Consider the following 18306-nt stretch of genomic DNA (forward strand, 5'->3'; position numbering starts at 1 on the left):
CCCATACACCCAGCCTCCCCTCACACCCAGCCTCCCCCCACACACCCAGCCTCCCCCCACACACCCAGACTCCCTCCCACACACCCAGCTTTCCCCTAGACACCCAGCCTCCCCCCACACCCAGCGTCCTCCCACACACCCAGCCTCCCCCCACACACCCAGACTCCCTCCCACACACCCAGACTCCCTCCCACACACCCAGACTCCCTCCCACACACCCAGCTTTCCCCTAGACACTCAGCCTCCCCCAACACACCCAGACTCCCCCCACACACCCAGCTTTTCCCTAGACACCCAGCCTCCCCCAACACACCGACTCCCCCCATACACCCAGACTTCCACACATTCAGCCTCCCCTCACACACCCAGCATTCCCCCCTACACCACCTCCCCAATACCCAGCATCCCCCTCTACACCCAGCCTTCCCCGACACACCCAGCCTCTCCCCACACCCCCAGCCTCTCCCCACACATCCAGCCTCCCCCACCACACCCACCTCCTCCATACCCAGCATCCTCCCCCACACCGACTACCCTCTACACACCCAGCCTCTCCCCAACACACACCCAGCCTCACCCCCCAACACCTAGCCTCTCCACCGCACCCAGCCTCCCTCCCCTCCTGCCTACACCTGCCTCCCCATCTCTCATTTCTCATCCTCCTGACACCATCTTCATTAGAAGCTTCTCCTTCACTCCATCAGACGCTTCAATATCTTTTCAAAGTGGCAGATCAGAAGGAACTCTGCGTCATTAGCTAGGAAAGGCTCCAAATTCTTATGCCTTTTTATCTTGTTCATGGGATTTGCTCCAAGTACCTGCCCAGTGTCAGCGCCACGTGTCACTTCTCACAAAAATCAATTTTACAATATTAGCCAATGAAATACAAACATTCATTAGCCAGTGGCGCCAGCAACGGATCCATTTCAAAGAAAGTATTACCAGAAGTGGCTTGAGCAACAGAAATGCAAATGTTAACATTTCTTTTATGTTTTGGTTTTCCACTTTCAACTGCCTTTTATTTCCACGCAGCAGAACGTGAGGAGAAATGCCTAATAGAAGACATTCCAAGCGACACGATGGTGACAGGTAAGTAAAATGCACTCAGTTAAATGTTGAACTCCAGAGAATGTGCTCGGTTAAATGCTGAACTCCAGAAGTGGTTTCACAGAATCATGCCATCCTCTAAGTCCGTATTACTTGGCAGTGAACATAATGCTGCATGGTTTTTTCTTGACAGTTTATCAAGTTATTCAAACCTAACATAAAAATAGCCTTAAGAGTGAACGGTAAAATTCATAAAACAGGAAATACAGACATGGTTCCCTGGAATCCAAGCTTGATTTGCTTTTCCAGTTGTCAATGTTCCTTAGTAAAAGCATCTTGGATGCCATTTCTCACTCTAATAGTGGTTGAACATTCAAAATGCATGTGAGCTCTTTAGACTGTGCAGCAAGACAGGAGCACAAGTTGCACATCCTCTGTGCCCTGGCCTCCTGGTGTCTGCAGAGCCATGGGGAGAAGGCATCGTGGTGGGCGTGCAAGTGCAGATAGGAGACTGTTTTCCAAGCAAACTGCTGGTAAAACCTGCTAACACCATGCTGACTTCCACACGTTTCCCACACTGACACCAAGCACAGCCCCACACAGCTGAGCTTCACCTGCCTTCTGAGAAAGAAACAAGTACCTGTGGTGTCAGAACTGTGTAGAAAATCCAGAATGTGCTTAACATTCAGGCCAGAATCAACATCAAATTCCCTGGTTTTAACGCAAAACAAACAAAAAATGACGGGGAGGAGGAGGAAGAGAATGTAGTGATATTCCTCATAAGCCTCGTAAGTGCTGATTACATATTTTATATCCCATTCAATCTTACAACGAATACTGTTGAATTCTCTTTTCAATTTATCTTGGTCATTACCTTTAAGTGTGATATTGCAAAAAGTAATGACCCATCCTGCAAAAGATTAAGTAAATGCATCAAGCATGCAGGCAGAGAAAGAGACAGAGCAATGTGAGATCAAGTTTTGGGATGAGTAGAATGGAAAAAATACCCAGGAGGAGAGCTGGGTGGTCTTAGAGCCCTCACTGCTGCTCTGTCACTGTGGATGAAGCCAATTTGGGATGTCGAGTCTGTACGAGCCTGCCTGGATCCAAATCCCAGCTCTGTCACCTGAGAGCTGCGTGCCACTGGGCAAGTGACTTACCCTCTCTGTTTCATGTGTGAAATGCAATGATAAAAAACAAACAAACATCTATTTCTTTTGGCTGTGCTGATGATTAAGTTACTCTTTGCAAGGCTTTTAGAACCTAACCCAGCTCACAGAAAGTACGGTGTTGCTCAACATGTTCTCTGAGCCCAGCAATCTCATCCCAGGGGAAGTTTGGCCCCTGAGGTAAATAGTCCTGGGTAGCTGGCTGTTTTCCTGGTAACATGTGAATTTTCCAGCCTGCAGTTGAAGGGGCAGAGGAAGAGGAAGAGGGACAGTGCTGACCTGTCCACTTGCCTGTTGCCTCATGGCCCATCAGCTGGGATGGGCTCACCCAGGACCCACTGGGACATCTCAAGGAGCTGCAGCCACCTGAGCCATGGAGGCATTGGCAGCAGGAAGGCAAGTGTGGCTAGAGAGTGTCCTGACAGCTATGTCAAGGCTGGGTCTCAGTGATGGCACCACGGTCCATCTAGAGTGGCTGGTGCCATCATGCCAGCTGCAGCAGGGAGGCACAGCCAGGGCTGCATGTTCCATGGAACTGGCAGGAGCCGGGGACAAGCAGGAGCCCCGCCCCTTCCGAGTTGGGGTGGGAGCTCTCTGCAGACTTAGGCATCCCTGTGCTCTCGGGCCAGGAGTAGATGGGGCCCCCCCTCTCCTGGGCACAGCTGCAGCCACTGAAGTCACAGCTGAAGACCCAGACCTCCCGCTCCACAGAGCAGGCGGGAGCCCCACCCAAGTCCCAGCTGCAGATCCAGGCCTCCTGCTCCATGGAGCAGGCAGGAGCCCCACCTTACTGGGCACAGATGCAGCTGCCCAAGTCGTGGCTGCAGACCCAGCATCCCTGTGCTCTTGTGGGAAGCCGGGAGCAGACAGAAGCCCCACTCTCCTGGGCGCAGCTGCAGCCACCCAAACCATGGCTTCGGATCCAGGCACCTCTGGACTCTTGGGGGCCCAGGAAGCTCCATCCCCGGCCTTCACAGGTTCAGAAGGGCCTGCTCCTGCTGCCTGGCTTCTCCCTACTGTCAGTGTCCGCTCTGATCTCAGAGTAAAGTCGGGGTGAGTGTGGGCACTGTCGCAGGCTGGCCAGGTGTGCACATGCTCAGGTCTGTGCTGATACACCAGCCCCCTGCTGCCTCAGCCCCCTCCAGACTTTGAGCACCAAGAATAGGAGGGAAGCCAAGGGGGTGCTAAGGGTAGCTTGGCACTGGCCTACAGGCATGCCTCGGCACCTACAGCCTGGGTACCATGAATGGCAGCAGGAGGCAGACAAGTTCCTGGGTGGAAGGGGGCAGGTCCCTGGTGAGGCCCCCACCTTCGGGCCAGGGAGGTCCTGAAGACTCGGGGCTGGGCTGCCAGTCCTGCAGACCAGAGTGGGAACTTGTGGTGCCTTTACCCATGACTGCCAATGGACCAATCGGAGTGCACTTCCTCCCCTATAAGGCCCATAAAAGCCCCAGGATCAACCAGAGCTGAGCAGACATCAGGGCAACCAGATGCAGACGAGCTACCCACTCCATGGCCTCCTCTCTGCTGAGAGCTGGGGAGATGACAGGAGGACCTGCCTGCAGAGAGCAACAGCCCACTCCAGGGCCTCCTCTCTGCTGAGAGCTGCAGAGATGACAGGATGGCCTGCCTGCCAAGAGGAGCTTTCCACCTCTATGGTCTCCTCTGTGCTAGGAGCTGAACACTCATTGGGACACCCTGGCTGTGGAAAGGAGCTGCCCCTGCAGGTCTCCTCTGAGCTGTTGTATCACTCAAAAAAGCTCATCTTCCTCTTGCTCACCCTCCACTTGTCTGCATACCTCATTCTTCCTGGTCACAGGACAAGAACTTGGGACCCGTTGAATCTGGCAAGGCTAAAAGAGCTGGTGTAACACAAACAGGGCTGAAACATGCCCCTTGCTTGCCATGCTGTGGGGGAAGAGAAGGAGAGAAGAGCTGCAGCCCCCCAGGCCAGGGACAAGCAGGAGCCCCGCCCCTTCTGAGTTGAACTCTCTCTTTGGGGCCCTGTGGTTCCTGGCATACTGCATTCTCCAGTGCCAGCTGTGGAAGCTGCTTGCAGTGTGCCTGGTCCAGCTGCAGCCTTGCAGAGAGCCAGTGCCCACACCAGCACCTGGAGCTGCCCACCCTGCTGCAGCTGCTGGCGTGCCTGATTGCACAATGGCTGGACCCTATGGTCACTCACACACCCCTCACTGCTCTGTGCCTGACTTGCTCTGGCCAGGCGTGGGATCCAGGCCAGTAGCGTCAGTTGAGTGCAGCATGCCAGGCTGAGTGAGTGGGCAGAACAAGCCCAGTGGGCCCAAGCAAAACTCGGGCAAGGGTACCACCAGCCACAGAGGTTTTCAGCTAGAAATGTGACACCCCAAGGATCCTGTGACAGCAGTCCCATCTGGCTGGAAGCCCAGGGCCCACGGTGGCTGGCTCCCTCGCCCAAGTCAGGAGCCTCTGGAGTCCTCCTTCCCTCGGACGCTGCTGTCCACTCTTCCTCCTCCAGTTCCTGCCAGGGCTCTTCCCTGACTCTGACTGCTCCTCCTCACCTGGTCTTCCCAAGCCTCCCTCCTCTCTCTTCTTCCCACTCTGCGGTCTCCTTAACCATCACCCTTGGGCAATTATTTAGATTTAGAGCTCAGCTACTTAAAACTCACGGTCATGGAAAACTTTGAAAGTGCATCAGGGTCAGGCATGGTGGTTCACCCCTGTAATCCCAGCAGTTTGGGAGGCCGAGGCAGGTCATAACTTGAGGTCAGGGGTTAAAGACCAGCCTGACCAAGATGGTGAAACCCCGTCTCTACTCAAAATGCAAAAAAAAAAAAAAAAAATTAGCCAGATGTAGTGGTGTGCACCTGTAGTCCTGGCTACTTGGGAGGCTGAGGCAGGAGAATCACTTGAACCCAGGAGGCAGAGGTTTTAGTGAGCCGAGATCACACCACCGCACTCCAGCCTGCGTGACAGAACGAGACTGTCTCAAAAAAAAAAAAAAAAAAATCAAGCCTCAGTTTTAACTTTTCTTTAAAAGAGAACAGTATGACCTTAAAGTCCAAGAGTTACAGATTCTGGTCCTGGTAGCCATCCTGTGGGTCTGGTGCTTCTGCACCCACTGCCCTGCGGTGGAGGAGCCCACGCCTGCCCCACACCCTAGTGCCAAGGGAGCCTCTGCACTGGCGCTCTAGGGTGGCTGCTCACCTTTTCCTTGCCGGGGAGCACAGCCCACAGCTGTCCATAGTGCAGGAACTATATCTCCACAACTGTATCCAATCATCCTCGTTCTGCCATCTGGGTCCACTCAAAATAAATGCATTTTTTCACCTGAAAGTCCATCATAACTGAAGTCAGAGATTCCACTCGTCCCAGATTTCTCTTTGCAGGCTAACTCTCCTTAGTTGCCAAGTGAGTGGTTTCACTCCACTTTGTAGCATGCATGCGTGAAAGCATCTCGTTTGGGCCAAGCTAAGAGCTGAGAGCTGGAGACTCTGTAGGGCAGGACAGGCGAGCTCCCTGGCCCTGCCCCTGCCCCTGCCCCTGGCTGCATTCAGAAAAGAAGCCGCAAAGCATGTAACCCAAGGAAGAACTCACCACTGACCCAGGACAGCCAGCCCAGAGGAGGCTGAGGAAGCAGGCTGTGGAGACTAAGGCAGGAGGGTGGAAGGCTCTGGCAAAAATGGGGGATGGGCATAAGACAACAGAGGATTATTACTCAGACATGGAAAAACCGAGGACAGACAATGGGCAAATAGTACCATGAGAGAAAAGCAAACCAAACTCATCAAAACCAATTAAACAAACAACCACAAGTCAGTCACAGTCCAAATATGATGCCCTCAAAATGGGCCACAATTTCCCACAGACTGAGTGGTTCGAAGCTGGCCGGGGGAAGAGTCGGGATTGGCCTTTTCCCTTGGCTGCTGTGGTCTACCAGCAGACCGCTGGGACACAGGCCCTGTGCCAGGGGGACGGGGATGGGGACAAGAGGACATCTGGGTCCCCTTCCCAGTTTCATGTCACTCATAAAAGTGGTCACTTTGCTCTGTGTCAGCAGGGACGCCTCTGACTTGAAGGTGTATTAGGACGGAGTGAGCTCTTTGAGGGCACGAACTCTTCTACTGACTTTTGTATCCCCAAAGCCTAGTGTGGTGCCTGGCACATGTGGAGTGAGTGCTTTTCATCAGAACTGAACAAACTGCAGGATGAACTGTGGTTCTAAGACTTCCAGGCACACTGAGATGAATTAGAAAGTCAGATTCTAGGCCAGGCGCGGTGGCTCAAGCTTGTAATCCCAGCACTTTGGGAGGCCGAGATGGGCGGATCACGAGGTCAGGAGATAGAGACCATCCTGGCTAACATGGTGAAACCCCGTCTCTACTAAAAAATACAAAAAACTAGCCGGGCAAGGTGGCGGGCGCCTGTAGTCCCAGCTACTCGGGAGGCTGAGGCAGGAGAATGGCGTAAACCCAGGAGGCGGAGCTTGCAGTGAGCTGAGATCCGGCCACTGCACTCCAGCCTGGGCGACAGAGCGAGACTCCGTCTCAAAAAAAAAGAAAAAAGAAAAAAGAAAGTCAGATTCTAATTGCAAGCATGCAGCCAGATGTGGATGCATCTCACTTCTTGACTTGGCTGAAAAATCACACACAAAAGCCTTTCTGAAGTCCATTTCCATGATATCCAGGGTGTTTTAAGCTCTCGCTGTCGGTGCCATTTCCACGATATCCACGTGTTCTAAGGTGCCATTTCCATGATATTCATGGTGTCCTAAGCTCTCCCTGTCAGTGCTATTTCCATGATATCCACAGTGTTCTGAGCTCTCCGTCAGTATTCCCTAACAAAAAAAGGAATGAGACTTGTGCAGCACAACCTTTTCTTGGTGAAGCCACAGGCCTCCTCAATGCTCAGAAACAGACAGTTGCCCAGGACTTAATTTCAAGCTCTCTTGGCAACTGAAGACTGTGTTTTCACTTATGTTTATTCCACTCTTTTCCTTTTAAAGATCATCTCCCTCTCTCTCTTGTTCCTTTTCTTCCCATCTTCCTTTATATATTCAGCAAATATCTATTGCTTACCTATGAGTCATTGTTCTTGATTCTGTGGATTCAAACTGGAAAGAAACAAAATAATGGAATCTTGCCTTCAGGGTGTTTATGGTTTCATGGACAGAGAAAAACAATAACCCAGAAAATGAGCAAGCCATAAAACATCTCAGACAGGGGGACAGGAAGCTCCCAGCATGGATGGAGAAGAACTCACTGGGATAGTAACCCTGAAGCTGTGATGCATAGGGATGAAGAGGACAGTGAGGCTGGACTGGCTGGAGGATAGAAGGTGGGGCTGGAAGGTCAGCATCATGGCGCTTTGGTCAACAGTCACAGACAGACTTTGAATTTGACTCTGAGTGAGAAGGCTTTTAGTATAATTCACACTTTAAATGCCACACAGCTGCAGAAGCAGAGATATCCAGGGAAGCTCCTCCCATCATCCAGGAAAGAGGAACGGGGCTGGGATCAAGGGAGCTACAGCGAGGGGAGTTATGGTCAGATACCAAATGCATTTGGAAGGCAGAACCTATAACACATTCTGACAATGAAAATGGGGTTTACAAAGAGACAAGTAAAGAGGAATTTATAGAGATGGAGAAGACTGCAGACCATGGTTTGGGTCAGGGTGGGAGGGTGGGGGGGGTCAGGAATTTTTTTTTTTCTGGATGAATTAAATCTGAGATGCCTGTTGGCCATCTGTCACAATCCATATTGTGTTGCTATATCAGAATGCCACAGACTGTGTAATTTATAAAGAAAAGAAATCATTTCTCACAGTTCTGAAGGCTGGGAATTCCAAAAGCAATGGGCATCTAAAGCACCTATTTGAAGGCACTGAGTACAACCAACACAGACAGGACTTAAGAGGCCATGATCATTGGAGAGGGAAAAGACACGAGGGGAGCTCCACAATCATCCTGGTGTTTTCCACTCAGGAAAATTTCAAATTGTGTATTAGGGTAATACATCTCAAGAGAAAGGGCTAAGGAAAGAGAGGTCAGAGTTCAGGACTGCCAAAGTGGCTGGGAAGGGAGGAGGGAAATCCAGAAAAGGAAGGAAACAAAAATAAGGAGCCTAATAATCGATATAAAAATCTTCCTCAAATAACTGGCTGATGCCTAAGTTACATAAAAATAGAGACTCAAAACAGGCAAACAAAAACAACCAGGAGGAAACAGCAACTGCTAAAGAATGAAGCAGAGGTTTTGTCAGCCACATGGACCTGGGGGGAAAGGACCATGACCCAACAAGGTGGAGGGATCTCAGAAAACACCCTGGACCCGACGAGGGCTACACTCTGGGCATAAGATCAGGCCCTAGAAATAAGGACTACATCCCAGGGATGGGTTACATTCTAGGAATAAGGACAAAACTGGAATAGATCAGCCCTGTTTTCTAGCAGGAAATAACCCTCCTTGGAGAAGGATAGCATTATTCAAACCTTCTACAATATATCCACCCCACCAAAAAAAAAAAAAAAACCCTCTATGGTATACAGCATCCACTCCCAAATTATGAGACATGCTTTAAAAAAAAAAACTGGGCTGGGTGCGGTGGTTCACGCCTGTAATTCCAGCACTTTGGGAGGCCGAGGCAGGCGGATCACGAGGTCAGGAGATCAAGACCATCCTGGCAAACACGGTGAAACTCCGTCTTTACTAAAAATACAAAAAAATTAGCCAGGCGAGGTGGCGGGCGCCTGTAGTCCCAGCTTCTCGGGAGGCTGAGGCAGGAGAATGGCGTGAACCCGGGAGGCGGTGGAGCTTGCGGTGAGCGGAGATTGCACCACTGCACTCCAGCCTGGGTGACAGAGCAAGACTCCATCTCAAAAAAAAAAAAAGCAAAACAAACAAACAAAAACCTGAATGACCTGAAGCCAAAATATTAAACAGGCAATAGAAAGAGATACACAGATGATTCAGAGAGGGACTTTAAAATTACCATTAATACGTTAAAGAAAATAGGGAAATTGATGACAAAGATAGATGAAAAGATGGAGAATTTCAACAATTAGGATCTCTTTTTAAAAACCCAAGTGGACACTCTGGAACTGAAAAATACAATGTCTGAAGAACTTATTAAATAGAGTCAACAAAAGACCAGGAAAGATTAGTGAAGGGGATTAGATTAGTGAACTGGAAGAGATTTCAATAGAAAAAAGAATGAAAAGACCAGAAGGGAGTGTAAGATATTTGAGGAAGACAAATGGTCTAACATACATGCAATTGCAGCCCCAAAGACAAAGGTGAGAGAGAATGGAGAAAAGGCAATATTTAAAGACATGATGGCCAAACATTTTTGAAAACTGATGGAAGACATCAACCCAGAGATTCAAGGGGCTCAGAGTACCCCAAATGAGGATCAGGATAAGGACAACCACACCCAGGTACATCATTGTCACACTGCCAAAAGCCAAATACAAAGAGAAAAAAAATTAAAAATAACCAAAGGGAAAACCACAATTGTTCCAGGGCACAGTTTCTTCAGTTTTAAAAGCAATTTTGTTAATGTTTCAACAGAAGTTATGGCATCTTCAAAGATGCTGAATGGAAAGGGAAAAAACGACTTTGTGATAGATTTTGAAATCAGGAAGTGTGATGACTCCAACTTTGTTCTCTCTCAAGATTAATTTGGCTCTTTGTGGTCTTTTTTGGTTCCATATGAATTTTAGAATTGTTTTTCTATTTCTGTCCATTGAAATCTTGATAGGGATTGCACGGATTTGATAGATTGCATTGGGTAGTATGGACATTTTAACAGTATGAAGTATTGCAACCCGAGATGGCTTTTCATTTGCATCTTCTTTCTTTCATTAATGTTCTATAATTTTCATATACCAGTCTATCACATCCTTCGTTGAGTCTATTCCTAAGTATTTTATACTTTTTGGTGCACTTGTAAATGGGACTGTTTTCCTAATTGTCTTTTCAAATAGTTCATTGTTAGTGTATAGAAACGCATCTCATTTTCTGCATTGATTTTGTATCCTGCAACTTTACTGAATTCGTTTATTAGTTCTCACAATTATTTTATTTATTTATTTTTATTTATTTATTTATTTGAGACGGAGTCTTGCTCTGTCACCCAGGCTGGAGTGCAATGGCACCATCTCGGCTCACAGCAACCTCCACCTCCCGGGTTCACGCCATTCTCCTGCCTCAGCCTCCCAAGTAGCTGGAACTACAGGCACCCACCACCATGCCCAACTAATTTTTTGTATTTCTTTTTAGCAGAGGCGGGGTTTCACCGTGTTAGGCAGGATGGTCTCGATCTCCTGACCTCATGATCTGCCCGCTTTGGCCTCCCAAAGTGCTGGGATTACAGGTGTGAGCCACCGTGCCCGGCCAGTTCTCACAGTTTTTTACGTAGTCTTTAGGGTTTTCTATGTATAGGATCACGTCATCTGCAAACAGAGACAATATTATTTTCCTTTCCTATTTGGATGTCTTTTCTTTTTCTTGCTTAAATGCTCTTGCTAGGAGTTTCAGTACTATGTTGAATAAAAGTGATAAAAGCAGGTATCCTTGCCTTTTTCCTGATAGTAAAAGTTTTTGTTTTCCCCATTGAGTATGATGTTAGCTGTTGACTTTTCATATGTCTTTATTATGCTGAGGTACTTTCCTACTATTTCTAGTTTGTTGATAATTTTTATCATTAAAGGATGCTGAATTGCATTAAATGCTGCTTCTGCACCTGTTGAGATACTCATGTGATTTTTATCTTTTATTCTGTTAATACAATGTACCATATTAAGTGATTTCTGTGCGCGGAACCATCTTTGCACCCCAGGGATAAACCCTACTTGGTTATGGTGTATGATATGATCCTTTTAAAGTGCCTTTGATTTGACTCACCAGTATTTTGTTGAGGACTTTTGCATCTATATTCATCAAGAATACTGGCCTATAGTTTTCTTTTCTTGTAGTGTCTTTGTCTAGCTTTGGTATCAGGGTAGTGCTGGTCTCATAAAATGAGTTTGGAATGGTTCCCTCCTCTTCAGCTTTTGAAAAGAATCTGAGGATTGGTGTTGATTCTTCCTTAAATGTTGGCTGAATTTGCCAGTGAAGCCATCTGGTCCTGGGCTTTTCTTTATTGGAAGGTGCAGGATTATGGACTCAATCTCCGTATTAGTTAAGGAGCTATTCAGACTTTCTGTTTCTTCACGATTCAGTCTGGATAGGTTGTGTGATTTTAGGAGTTTATCTTTTCTTTTAGGTTATTCCGTTTGTTGGCATATGATTATTCATACTAGTCTCATGATCATTTTTATATCTATGGCATCAGTTTTAATGTCTACTCTTTCACTCTGGTTTTATTTGAATTGTCTCTTTTTTTTTCTTAATCTAGACTTGATTTCAAAATACACTACAAAGCAATAGTAATCAAAACACTATGGGCCGGGCGTGGTGTCTCACGCCTGTAATACCAGCATTTCCAGCATTTTGGGAGGTTGAGGCGGGGAGATCACTTGAGGTCAGGAGTTCAAGACCAGCTGGCCAACACGGTGAAACCCCTTTTTCTATTAAAAATACAAAAATTAGCTGAGCATGGATGCCTGTAGTCCCAATTACTGGGGAAGCTGAGGCAGGAGAGTCACTTGAACCCAGGAGGTGGAGGTTGCAGTGAGCCAAGATCACACCACTGTACTTCAGCCTGGGCGACAGAGTGAGACTCTGTCTCAGAAAAACAAAAAACAAACAACAACAACAAAAAAACCCAGTATAATATTAGTGTGAAGACAGACCAATGGAACAGAATAAAGAGCCCAGAAATAAATCCACACATATATGGTCAACTGATCTTTGACAAAGGTGACAAGAATAGAGTGGAGGAAGGAGTCTCTTTAATAAATGGTGCTGGGAAGACTGGATATCCACATGCAAGATAATGAAATTGGACCTTTATTTTACACTATACACAAAAATAAACCAAAAATAGATTAAAGACCTAAATGTAATACCTGAAACTGTTAAACTCCTACGAAAAACCATGAGGGAAAAGTTTCATGACATTGGTCTTGGCAATAATTTCATGGATATAACACCAAAAGCACAGGCAACAAAAGCAAAAACTGACAAATGAGACTACATCAGACTCAAAAGCTTCTGCATGGTAAAGGAAACAAAATGGTAAAAAGGTAACCCACGCAATAGGAGAAAATATTCACAAACCATATGTCCACCTGACAAGGGGCTACGCTCTAAAATATATAAGGAATGCCTACAACTCAATAGCAAAAAACCGAACAAACCAATTTGAAAGTGGGCTAAGGACTTAAATAGACATTTCTCTAAAGAAGATATTCAAATGACCAGCATATGAAAAAATGCTCAATGCCATGAGGGTAATGCAAATCAAAACCGCAATGAAATATCACCTCGTATCTGTCAGGATGGCTATTGCTTTTTTAAAAAACCAAGTATTGGTGAGAATGTGGAGACACTGGAACACTTGTGCACTGCTGGTGGGAAGGCAAAGTGGGTGCAGCTGCTGTGGAAAACAGAATGGAGGTTCCTCAAAACACTAAAACTGGCCGGGTGTAGTGGCTCATGCCTGTAATCCCAGCACTTTGGGAAGCCGAGGTGGGTGGATCATGAAGTCAGGAGTTCAAGACCAGCCTGGCCAAGATGGTGAAACCCTGTCTCTATTAAAAAATACAAAAGTTAGCTGGGCATGCTGGTGGGAGGCTGAGGCAGAGAACTGCTTGAACCCTGGAGGCAGAGGTTGCAGTAAGCTAAGACTGCGCCACTGCACTCCAGCCTGGGCGACACAGCGAGACTCCATCTCAAAAAACAAAGAAACAAACAAAAAAACCCACTAAAACTAAAACTAGAACCTCATAGGATCTAGCAACCCCACTTCTGGGTATTTACCCAAAATAATTTAAATCAAGATGTCAAAGAGGTACTAGCACCCCATGTTCATAACAGCACTATTTACAATAGTCAAAATGTAGAAATAACCTATATGTCTATGATGGACAAATGAGTAAAGAACATATGGTATATTCATACAATGGAATATTATTTAGCCTTAAGAAATAAGGAAATTGGCTGGGCGCGGTGGCTCAAGCCTGTAATCCCAGCACTTTGGGAGGCCGAGGCGGGCGGATCACGAGGTCAGGAGATCGAGACCATCCTGGCTAACATGGTGAAACCCCGTCTCTACTAAAAAATACAAAAAACTAGTCAGGCAAGGTGGCGGGCGCCTGTAGTCCCAGCTACTTGGGAGGCTGAGGCAGGAGAATGGCGTAAACCCGGGAGGCGGAGCTTGCAGTGAGCTGAGATCCGGCCACTGCACTCCAGCCTGGGCGACAGAGCGAGACCCCGTCTCAAAAAAAAAAAAAAGAAAGAAGGAAATTGTGCAATCTTAAGCAACATGGATGAACCTTGAGGATACTATGCTAAGTAATATCAGCCAGTCACAGAAGGACAAACACTGCAAGATTCCACTTACACATGGTACCTAAAACAATGAAATTTGTAGAATCAAAGAGTGAAATGGTGGTTGTCATGGGCTAGGGGGAGGGAGAAATGAGGAATTACTAATTAATGAGTGTAAAGTTCCAGTTAAGCAAGATAAATAAGTTCTAGAGATCTGTTACACAACATTGAACCTACAGTCAACAATACTGTAATATACACTTAAAATTTTGTTAAGAAGGTAGATCTCGTGTTGTGTTCTGGTCACAATAAACCTAAAAAAGTTTAAAAAACAAAGGAAAAAATACAAAGCTAGATTTCTAGATTTCTGTACTCAGTGAAAATATCCTTCAAAAGTGAAAATGAAATAAAAATGTTTTCATACAACCAAAATCTCAGAGATTGTTTCACCAGCAGATCTATACTACACGAAATACAGAAGGGAGCTCTTCAAGTCAAAGGGAAATGAAAGTATACATATATTGACTTGTGAAGTTTATAACACATTTAGCAGTAAAATATATGACAACAATAGCACAAAGGAGGAAAGCACGTAAACGGAGTTAAACAGCTGAAAGATTCTCGCAATGTTCAGCAAGTAGTAAATACGCTAATTTAAGAAGAAGGTAGCGCAACAAGGATGCATATTATTACCAAGGTAATCAATAAAAGAATACTGTACTAAAAGAATGCATAACTAATATGCTAATAGAGAAAAATGGAAAAAAAAAACTTGATTAATCCAAAGAATGGCAAGAAAGGAATAAAGGAACAAGGAACAAATAAGACAAATTAAAAACAAACAGCAATATCATAGACTTAAACTTAAATAAATTTTACATTATATTAAGTGTAAATGGGCAAAACACTCCAATTAAAAGACCAAGATTGTCAGACTAGACTAAAAAAACAAAAAATAAAAAAACTACATGCTGTTTCCAAAAGAAAACTTTAAATATCAGAAAGACTGAAAGTAAAAGAATAGAAAAAGACATACCATGCAACTAAGAACAAAAATATAGTGTAGACTTTAAGAACATAAATATTACTGGAGTTACAGGGGTACACAAATCACCAATGTTGGTTTTAATAACAGAAAGAGGTTTAGGGGGTGTTTCTTACTCAGCTGTTATGAATTTTATTTAAAAGGATGTTGAGGCCAGGTGCAGTGGCTCATGCCTATAATCCCAGCATTTTGGGACGCCCAGGCGGATGGATCACCTGAGGTCAGGAGTTTGAGACCAGCCTGGCCAACGTGGTGAAACTTCCATCTCTACTAAAAATGCAAAAATTAGCCAGGCATGGTGGCGGGCGACTGTAATCCCAGCCACTTGGGAGGCTGAGGTGGGAGAATTGCTTGAACCCAGGAGGTAGAGGCTGCAGTGAGCTGAGATGGTGCCACTGCACTCCAGCCTGAGTGACAGAGTGAGACTCTCTCAAAGAGAGAGAGAGAGAGAGAGAGAGAGAGAGAGAGAGAGAGAGAGAGAGAAAAGAAAGAAAGATAGAAAGAAAGATAGAAAGAAAGATAAGAAAGAAAGAAAGAGAGAGAGAGAAAGAGGAAGGAAGGAAGGAAGGAAGGAAGGAAGGAAGGAAGGAAGGAAGGAAGGAAGAAAGGAAGAAAGAAAGAAAGTCCAAGAGAGATGACTGTAGAGCCAGTCATCAAAATCTACCTAAAAGTTTGTTTTTTTCTCATTAGGACTAAAAATAGTCTGCAAGGGATTGGTATTCCATCTTCCCCAAGTGGAGGTAGCCTAGAGCACTATAGAATAGAAAACAGGCTTTGTAGACAAAAACACAAGCCATGACATCCACCTTAATGCCTAATAGCCGGGTGACTGTGAGTCTGTTTCCTTCTCTGTAAACTGAAGATAACATCAGCCTTGGAGCAGCAGAGCACTTGGCACACCCTTGACATGTTGCAGGTGCTCTGTCGGTGTGGGTTCCCACCCTCTCTTCACCTTGGCCTCTGGGTAGCCTAAGACTACTAGAGACGCAGGTGCAGCTCTGACTCTCACTCAAAGCTCTCTCTGAAAGAAAGAGAAGTGCTCCAGAAGCAGACAAAGGCCTGCATTCCCCAACTGGACACTGAGAGGGGGATGATATGGGGCTTGCGCACCTGCCAACAGTGCCAGCTGACAAACCTGGGGTAAGAAATCCTTGCCCTGTAAACTTATTTGGAAATTCCTAAGCCAAATATATTCTGTATTTTTTATCTTGTTTCTCTTAGTCCTTCTTATTAATGTCCCTTAACAATAAATTCGATTATCTTGAATTAAAATAAAAACAGATAAAGCAACTTTGATGGTAAGTTTGAGGGGTGGAGATGAGAAGAACAGGGAGGGAAGACGCTGGTGGTGGGTAACTGTGTACGTTCTTCCCACCTGCCTAGTGAGTTTCAGTTTTTTTTGTTTTTTTACTATTTTGAGACGGAGTCTCCCTCTGTCACCCAGGCTGGAGTGCAGTGGTGCAATCTTTGCTCACTGCAGCCTCCACCTCCCAGGTTCAAGCAATTCTTCTGCCTCAGCCTCCCTAGTAGCTGGGATTACAGGCACGTGCTACCACGCCCAGCTAATTTTTGTATTTTTTTAGAGACAGGGTTTCATCATGTTAGCCAGGCTGGTCTCAAACTCCTGACCTCAGGTGATCTGCCCACGTTGGCCTCCCGAAGTGTTGGGATTACAGCCGTGAGCCACCACATCTGGCCAAGTTTTAGTTTTAAAGCCCTTAAAGCCACTTGCTTTCCAGTCCTTGATGCACTTGAAGAAAAAAAAAAACAGCATTAGTCCCTTATAAAAAGCAGGGACTGTTAAAAAGGGAGAAGCACCATGAAGCATAGTGATCATAATGCAGCAGACCGTTCATAAAATGTTTAGAATTCACAACTAATAAGCAAAAGCATCTGCTCCTGGATGCGCCCTTTCAAAGGGTCCCCTGATCTATCTCAAGCATTCTGCAAAATACCCATAGTTTTATTTTTCAAAGTACAAGTTTTAGAGACTAGACGGGGAACAGGAGAGCAAGTTAAATGGGTATCATCATTCATCATCCCACTGGGGCAAACAGACCCCACTCCTGTCTTCATGGGAGACCTCACTGCCTCTCTGGACTGTCTTGGGTTAGGTGTTCTACAAAGCAGACCTTGAGCCAAGGATTCAAGTACAAGTGATTTGCTAAGGAAATGCTCCCAGAAGAAGGGAGGGGAAGAAGCCAAGCAAGGGCATTATTTCAGGTTAACCCCAGACTCATCCTAAGCCCTGGAGGAGGCCAGGAGCATGAGATAACTACAGATCCAGCAATTCTGCTCCTAGATCCACACCAAGAAGAACTAAAAGTCAGGACTGAGATACTTGTATATCAATGCTCACAGCAGCCAAAAAGTGTGCATCAATAAATGCACGGATAAACAAATGTGGTCCATCCATTCAATGGATTATCATTTGGCCATAAAACGAAGGAAATTCTGTTACATGCCACAACACAGATGAACCTTGGAGATATTATGGTAAGTGAAATAAGCCAGACACAAAAAGAGAAATACTGTGTGATACTACGTGTAAGGCACCTAGAGGAGTCAAATCCATAGATGGAGACTCTCGGGAGTCAGGGGGATGGGAGTTATTGCTTAAGTGGGTAGACTTTCTGCTCGGGAAGATGAAAATATTCTGGAAATGGATGGTAGTGATGGTCACACAACAATATGGCTATACTTAATGTCACCGAATTGTATACTTAAAATGGTTAAACTGGTAAATTTTCCGTTATGTATATTGTACCACACTTTTTAAAAACATTTTTTAAAAATCTGAACAAGGGCCAGGTGCAGTGGCTCACGCCTGTAATCCTGGCACTTTGGGTGGCCGAGGCGCGCAAATCACAAGGTCAGGAAATCGAGACCATCCTGGTTAACATGGTGAAACTCTGTCTCTAAACATACAAAGTTAGCTGGGTGTGGTGGCGGGCGCCTGTAGTCCCCAGCTTACTCAGGAGGCTGAGGCAGGAGAAATGGCGTTGAACCTAGGGAGGGCGGAGCTTGCAGGTGAGCCGAGATGTCCCACCTGCAGCTCCAGCCTGGGTGACAGAGTGATACTCTGTCTCAAAAAATAATAATAAAATAGGCCAGGTGCAGTGGCTCATGCCTGTAATCCCAGCACTTTGGGAGGCCGAGGCAGGTGGATCACAAGGTCAGGAGATGGAGACCATCCTGGCTAACATGGTGAAACCCCGTCTCTACTAAAAATACAAAAAATTAGCCAGGTGTGGTGGCGGGCGCCTGTAATCCCAGCTACTCGGGAGGCTGAGGCAGGAGAACGGCGTGAACCCAGGAGGCGGAGCTTGCAGTGAGCCGAGATGGCGCCACTGCACTCCAGCCTGGGCGACAGAGCAAGACTCCATCTCAAAAATAATAATAATAATAATAATAATAATAAAATAAAATCTGGACAAGATATACCACAGCTTGTTCCACCTCCAGGCAAAGGAGCTGGGCATTTGTACTTGCATCCCATTTGTTGGCACTGGCTCAGTCTGGGGAGGCACAGACCTCAGCTCAGGCTCTCCCTGTCCTCTGTACAGGGTATGGCTCCAGCACGCAAGGCCTCATCTAAGGTCACAAGCTGCAGTTAAGCACGCCAAAGCCAGGGG

At 46.2% G+C, this 18306-nt stretch overlaps 1 non-coding gene across 3 annotated transcripts in view; it reads left to right on the forward strand.

The window, feature by feature from the left end:
• The first annotated feature begins 913 nt into the window (after positions 1-913).
• The window catches only part of LOC104671728, a 35625-nt gene continuing 18232 nt past the window's right edge, over positions 914-18306 (forward strand). For 2 of the 3 annotated variants that reach the window (XR_004055525.1, XR_004055528.1), the window contains exon 1: positions 914-1089. This is a non-coding gene — a transcript (uncharacterized LOC104671728). Of the gene's footprint in view, positions 1090-15674; positions 15812-18306 lie in introns of those variants that run through there. The other variant, XR_004055526.1, reaches the window with a different exon arrangement.

Source organism: Rhinopithecus roxellana, chromosome 2 (genome assembly GCF_007565055.1).
Source record: "Rhinopithecus roxellana isolate Shanxi Qingling chromosome 2, ASM756505v1, whole genome shotgun sequence".
Lineage (NCBI taxonomy): Eukaryota > Metazoa > Chordata > Mammalia > Primates > Cercopithecidae > Rhinopithecus > Rhinopithecus roxellana.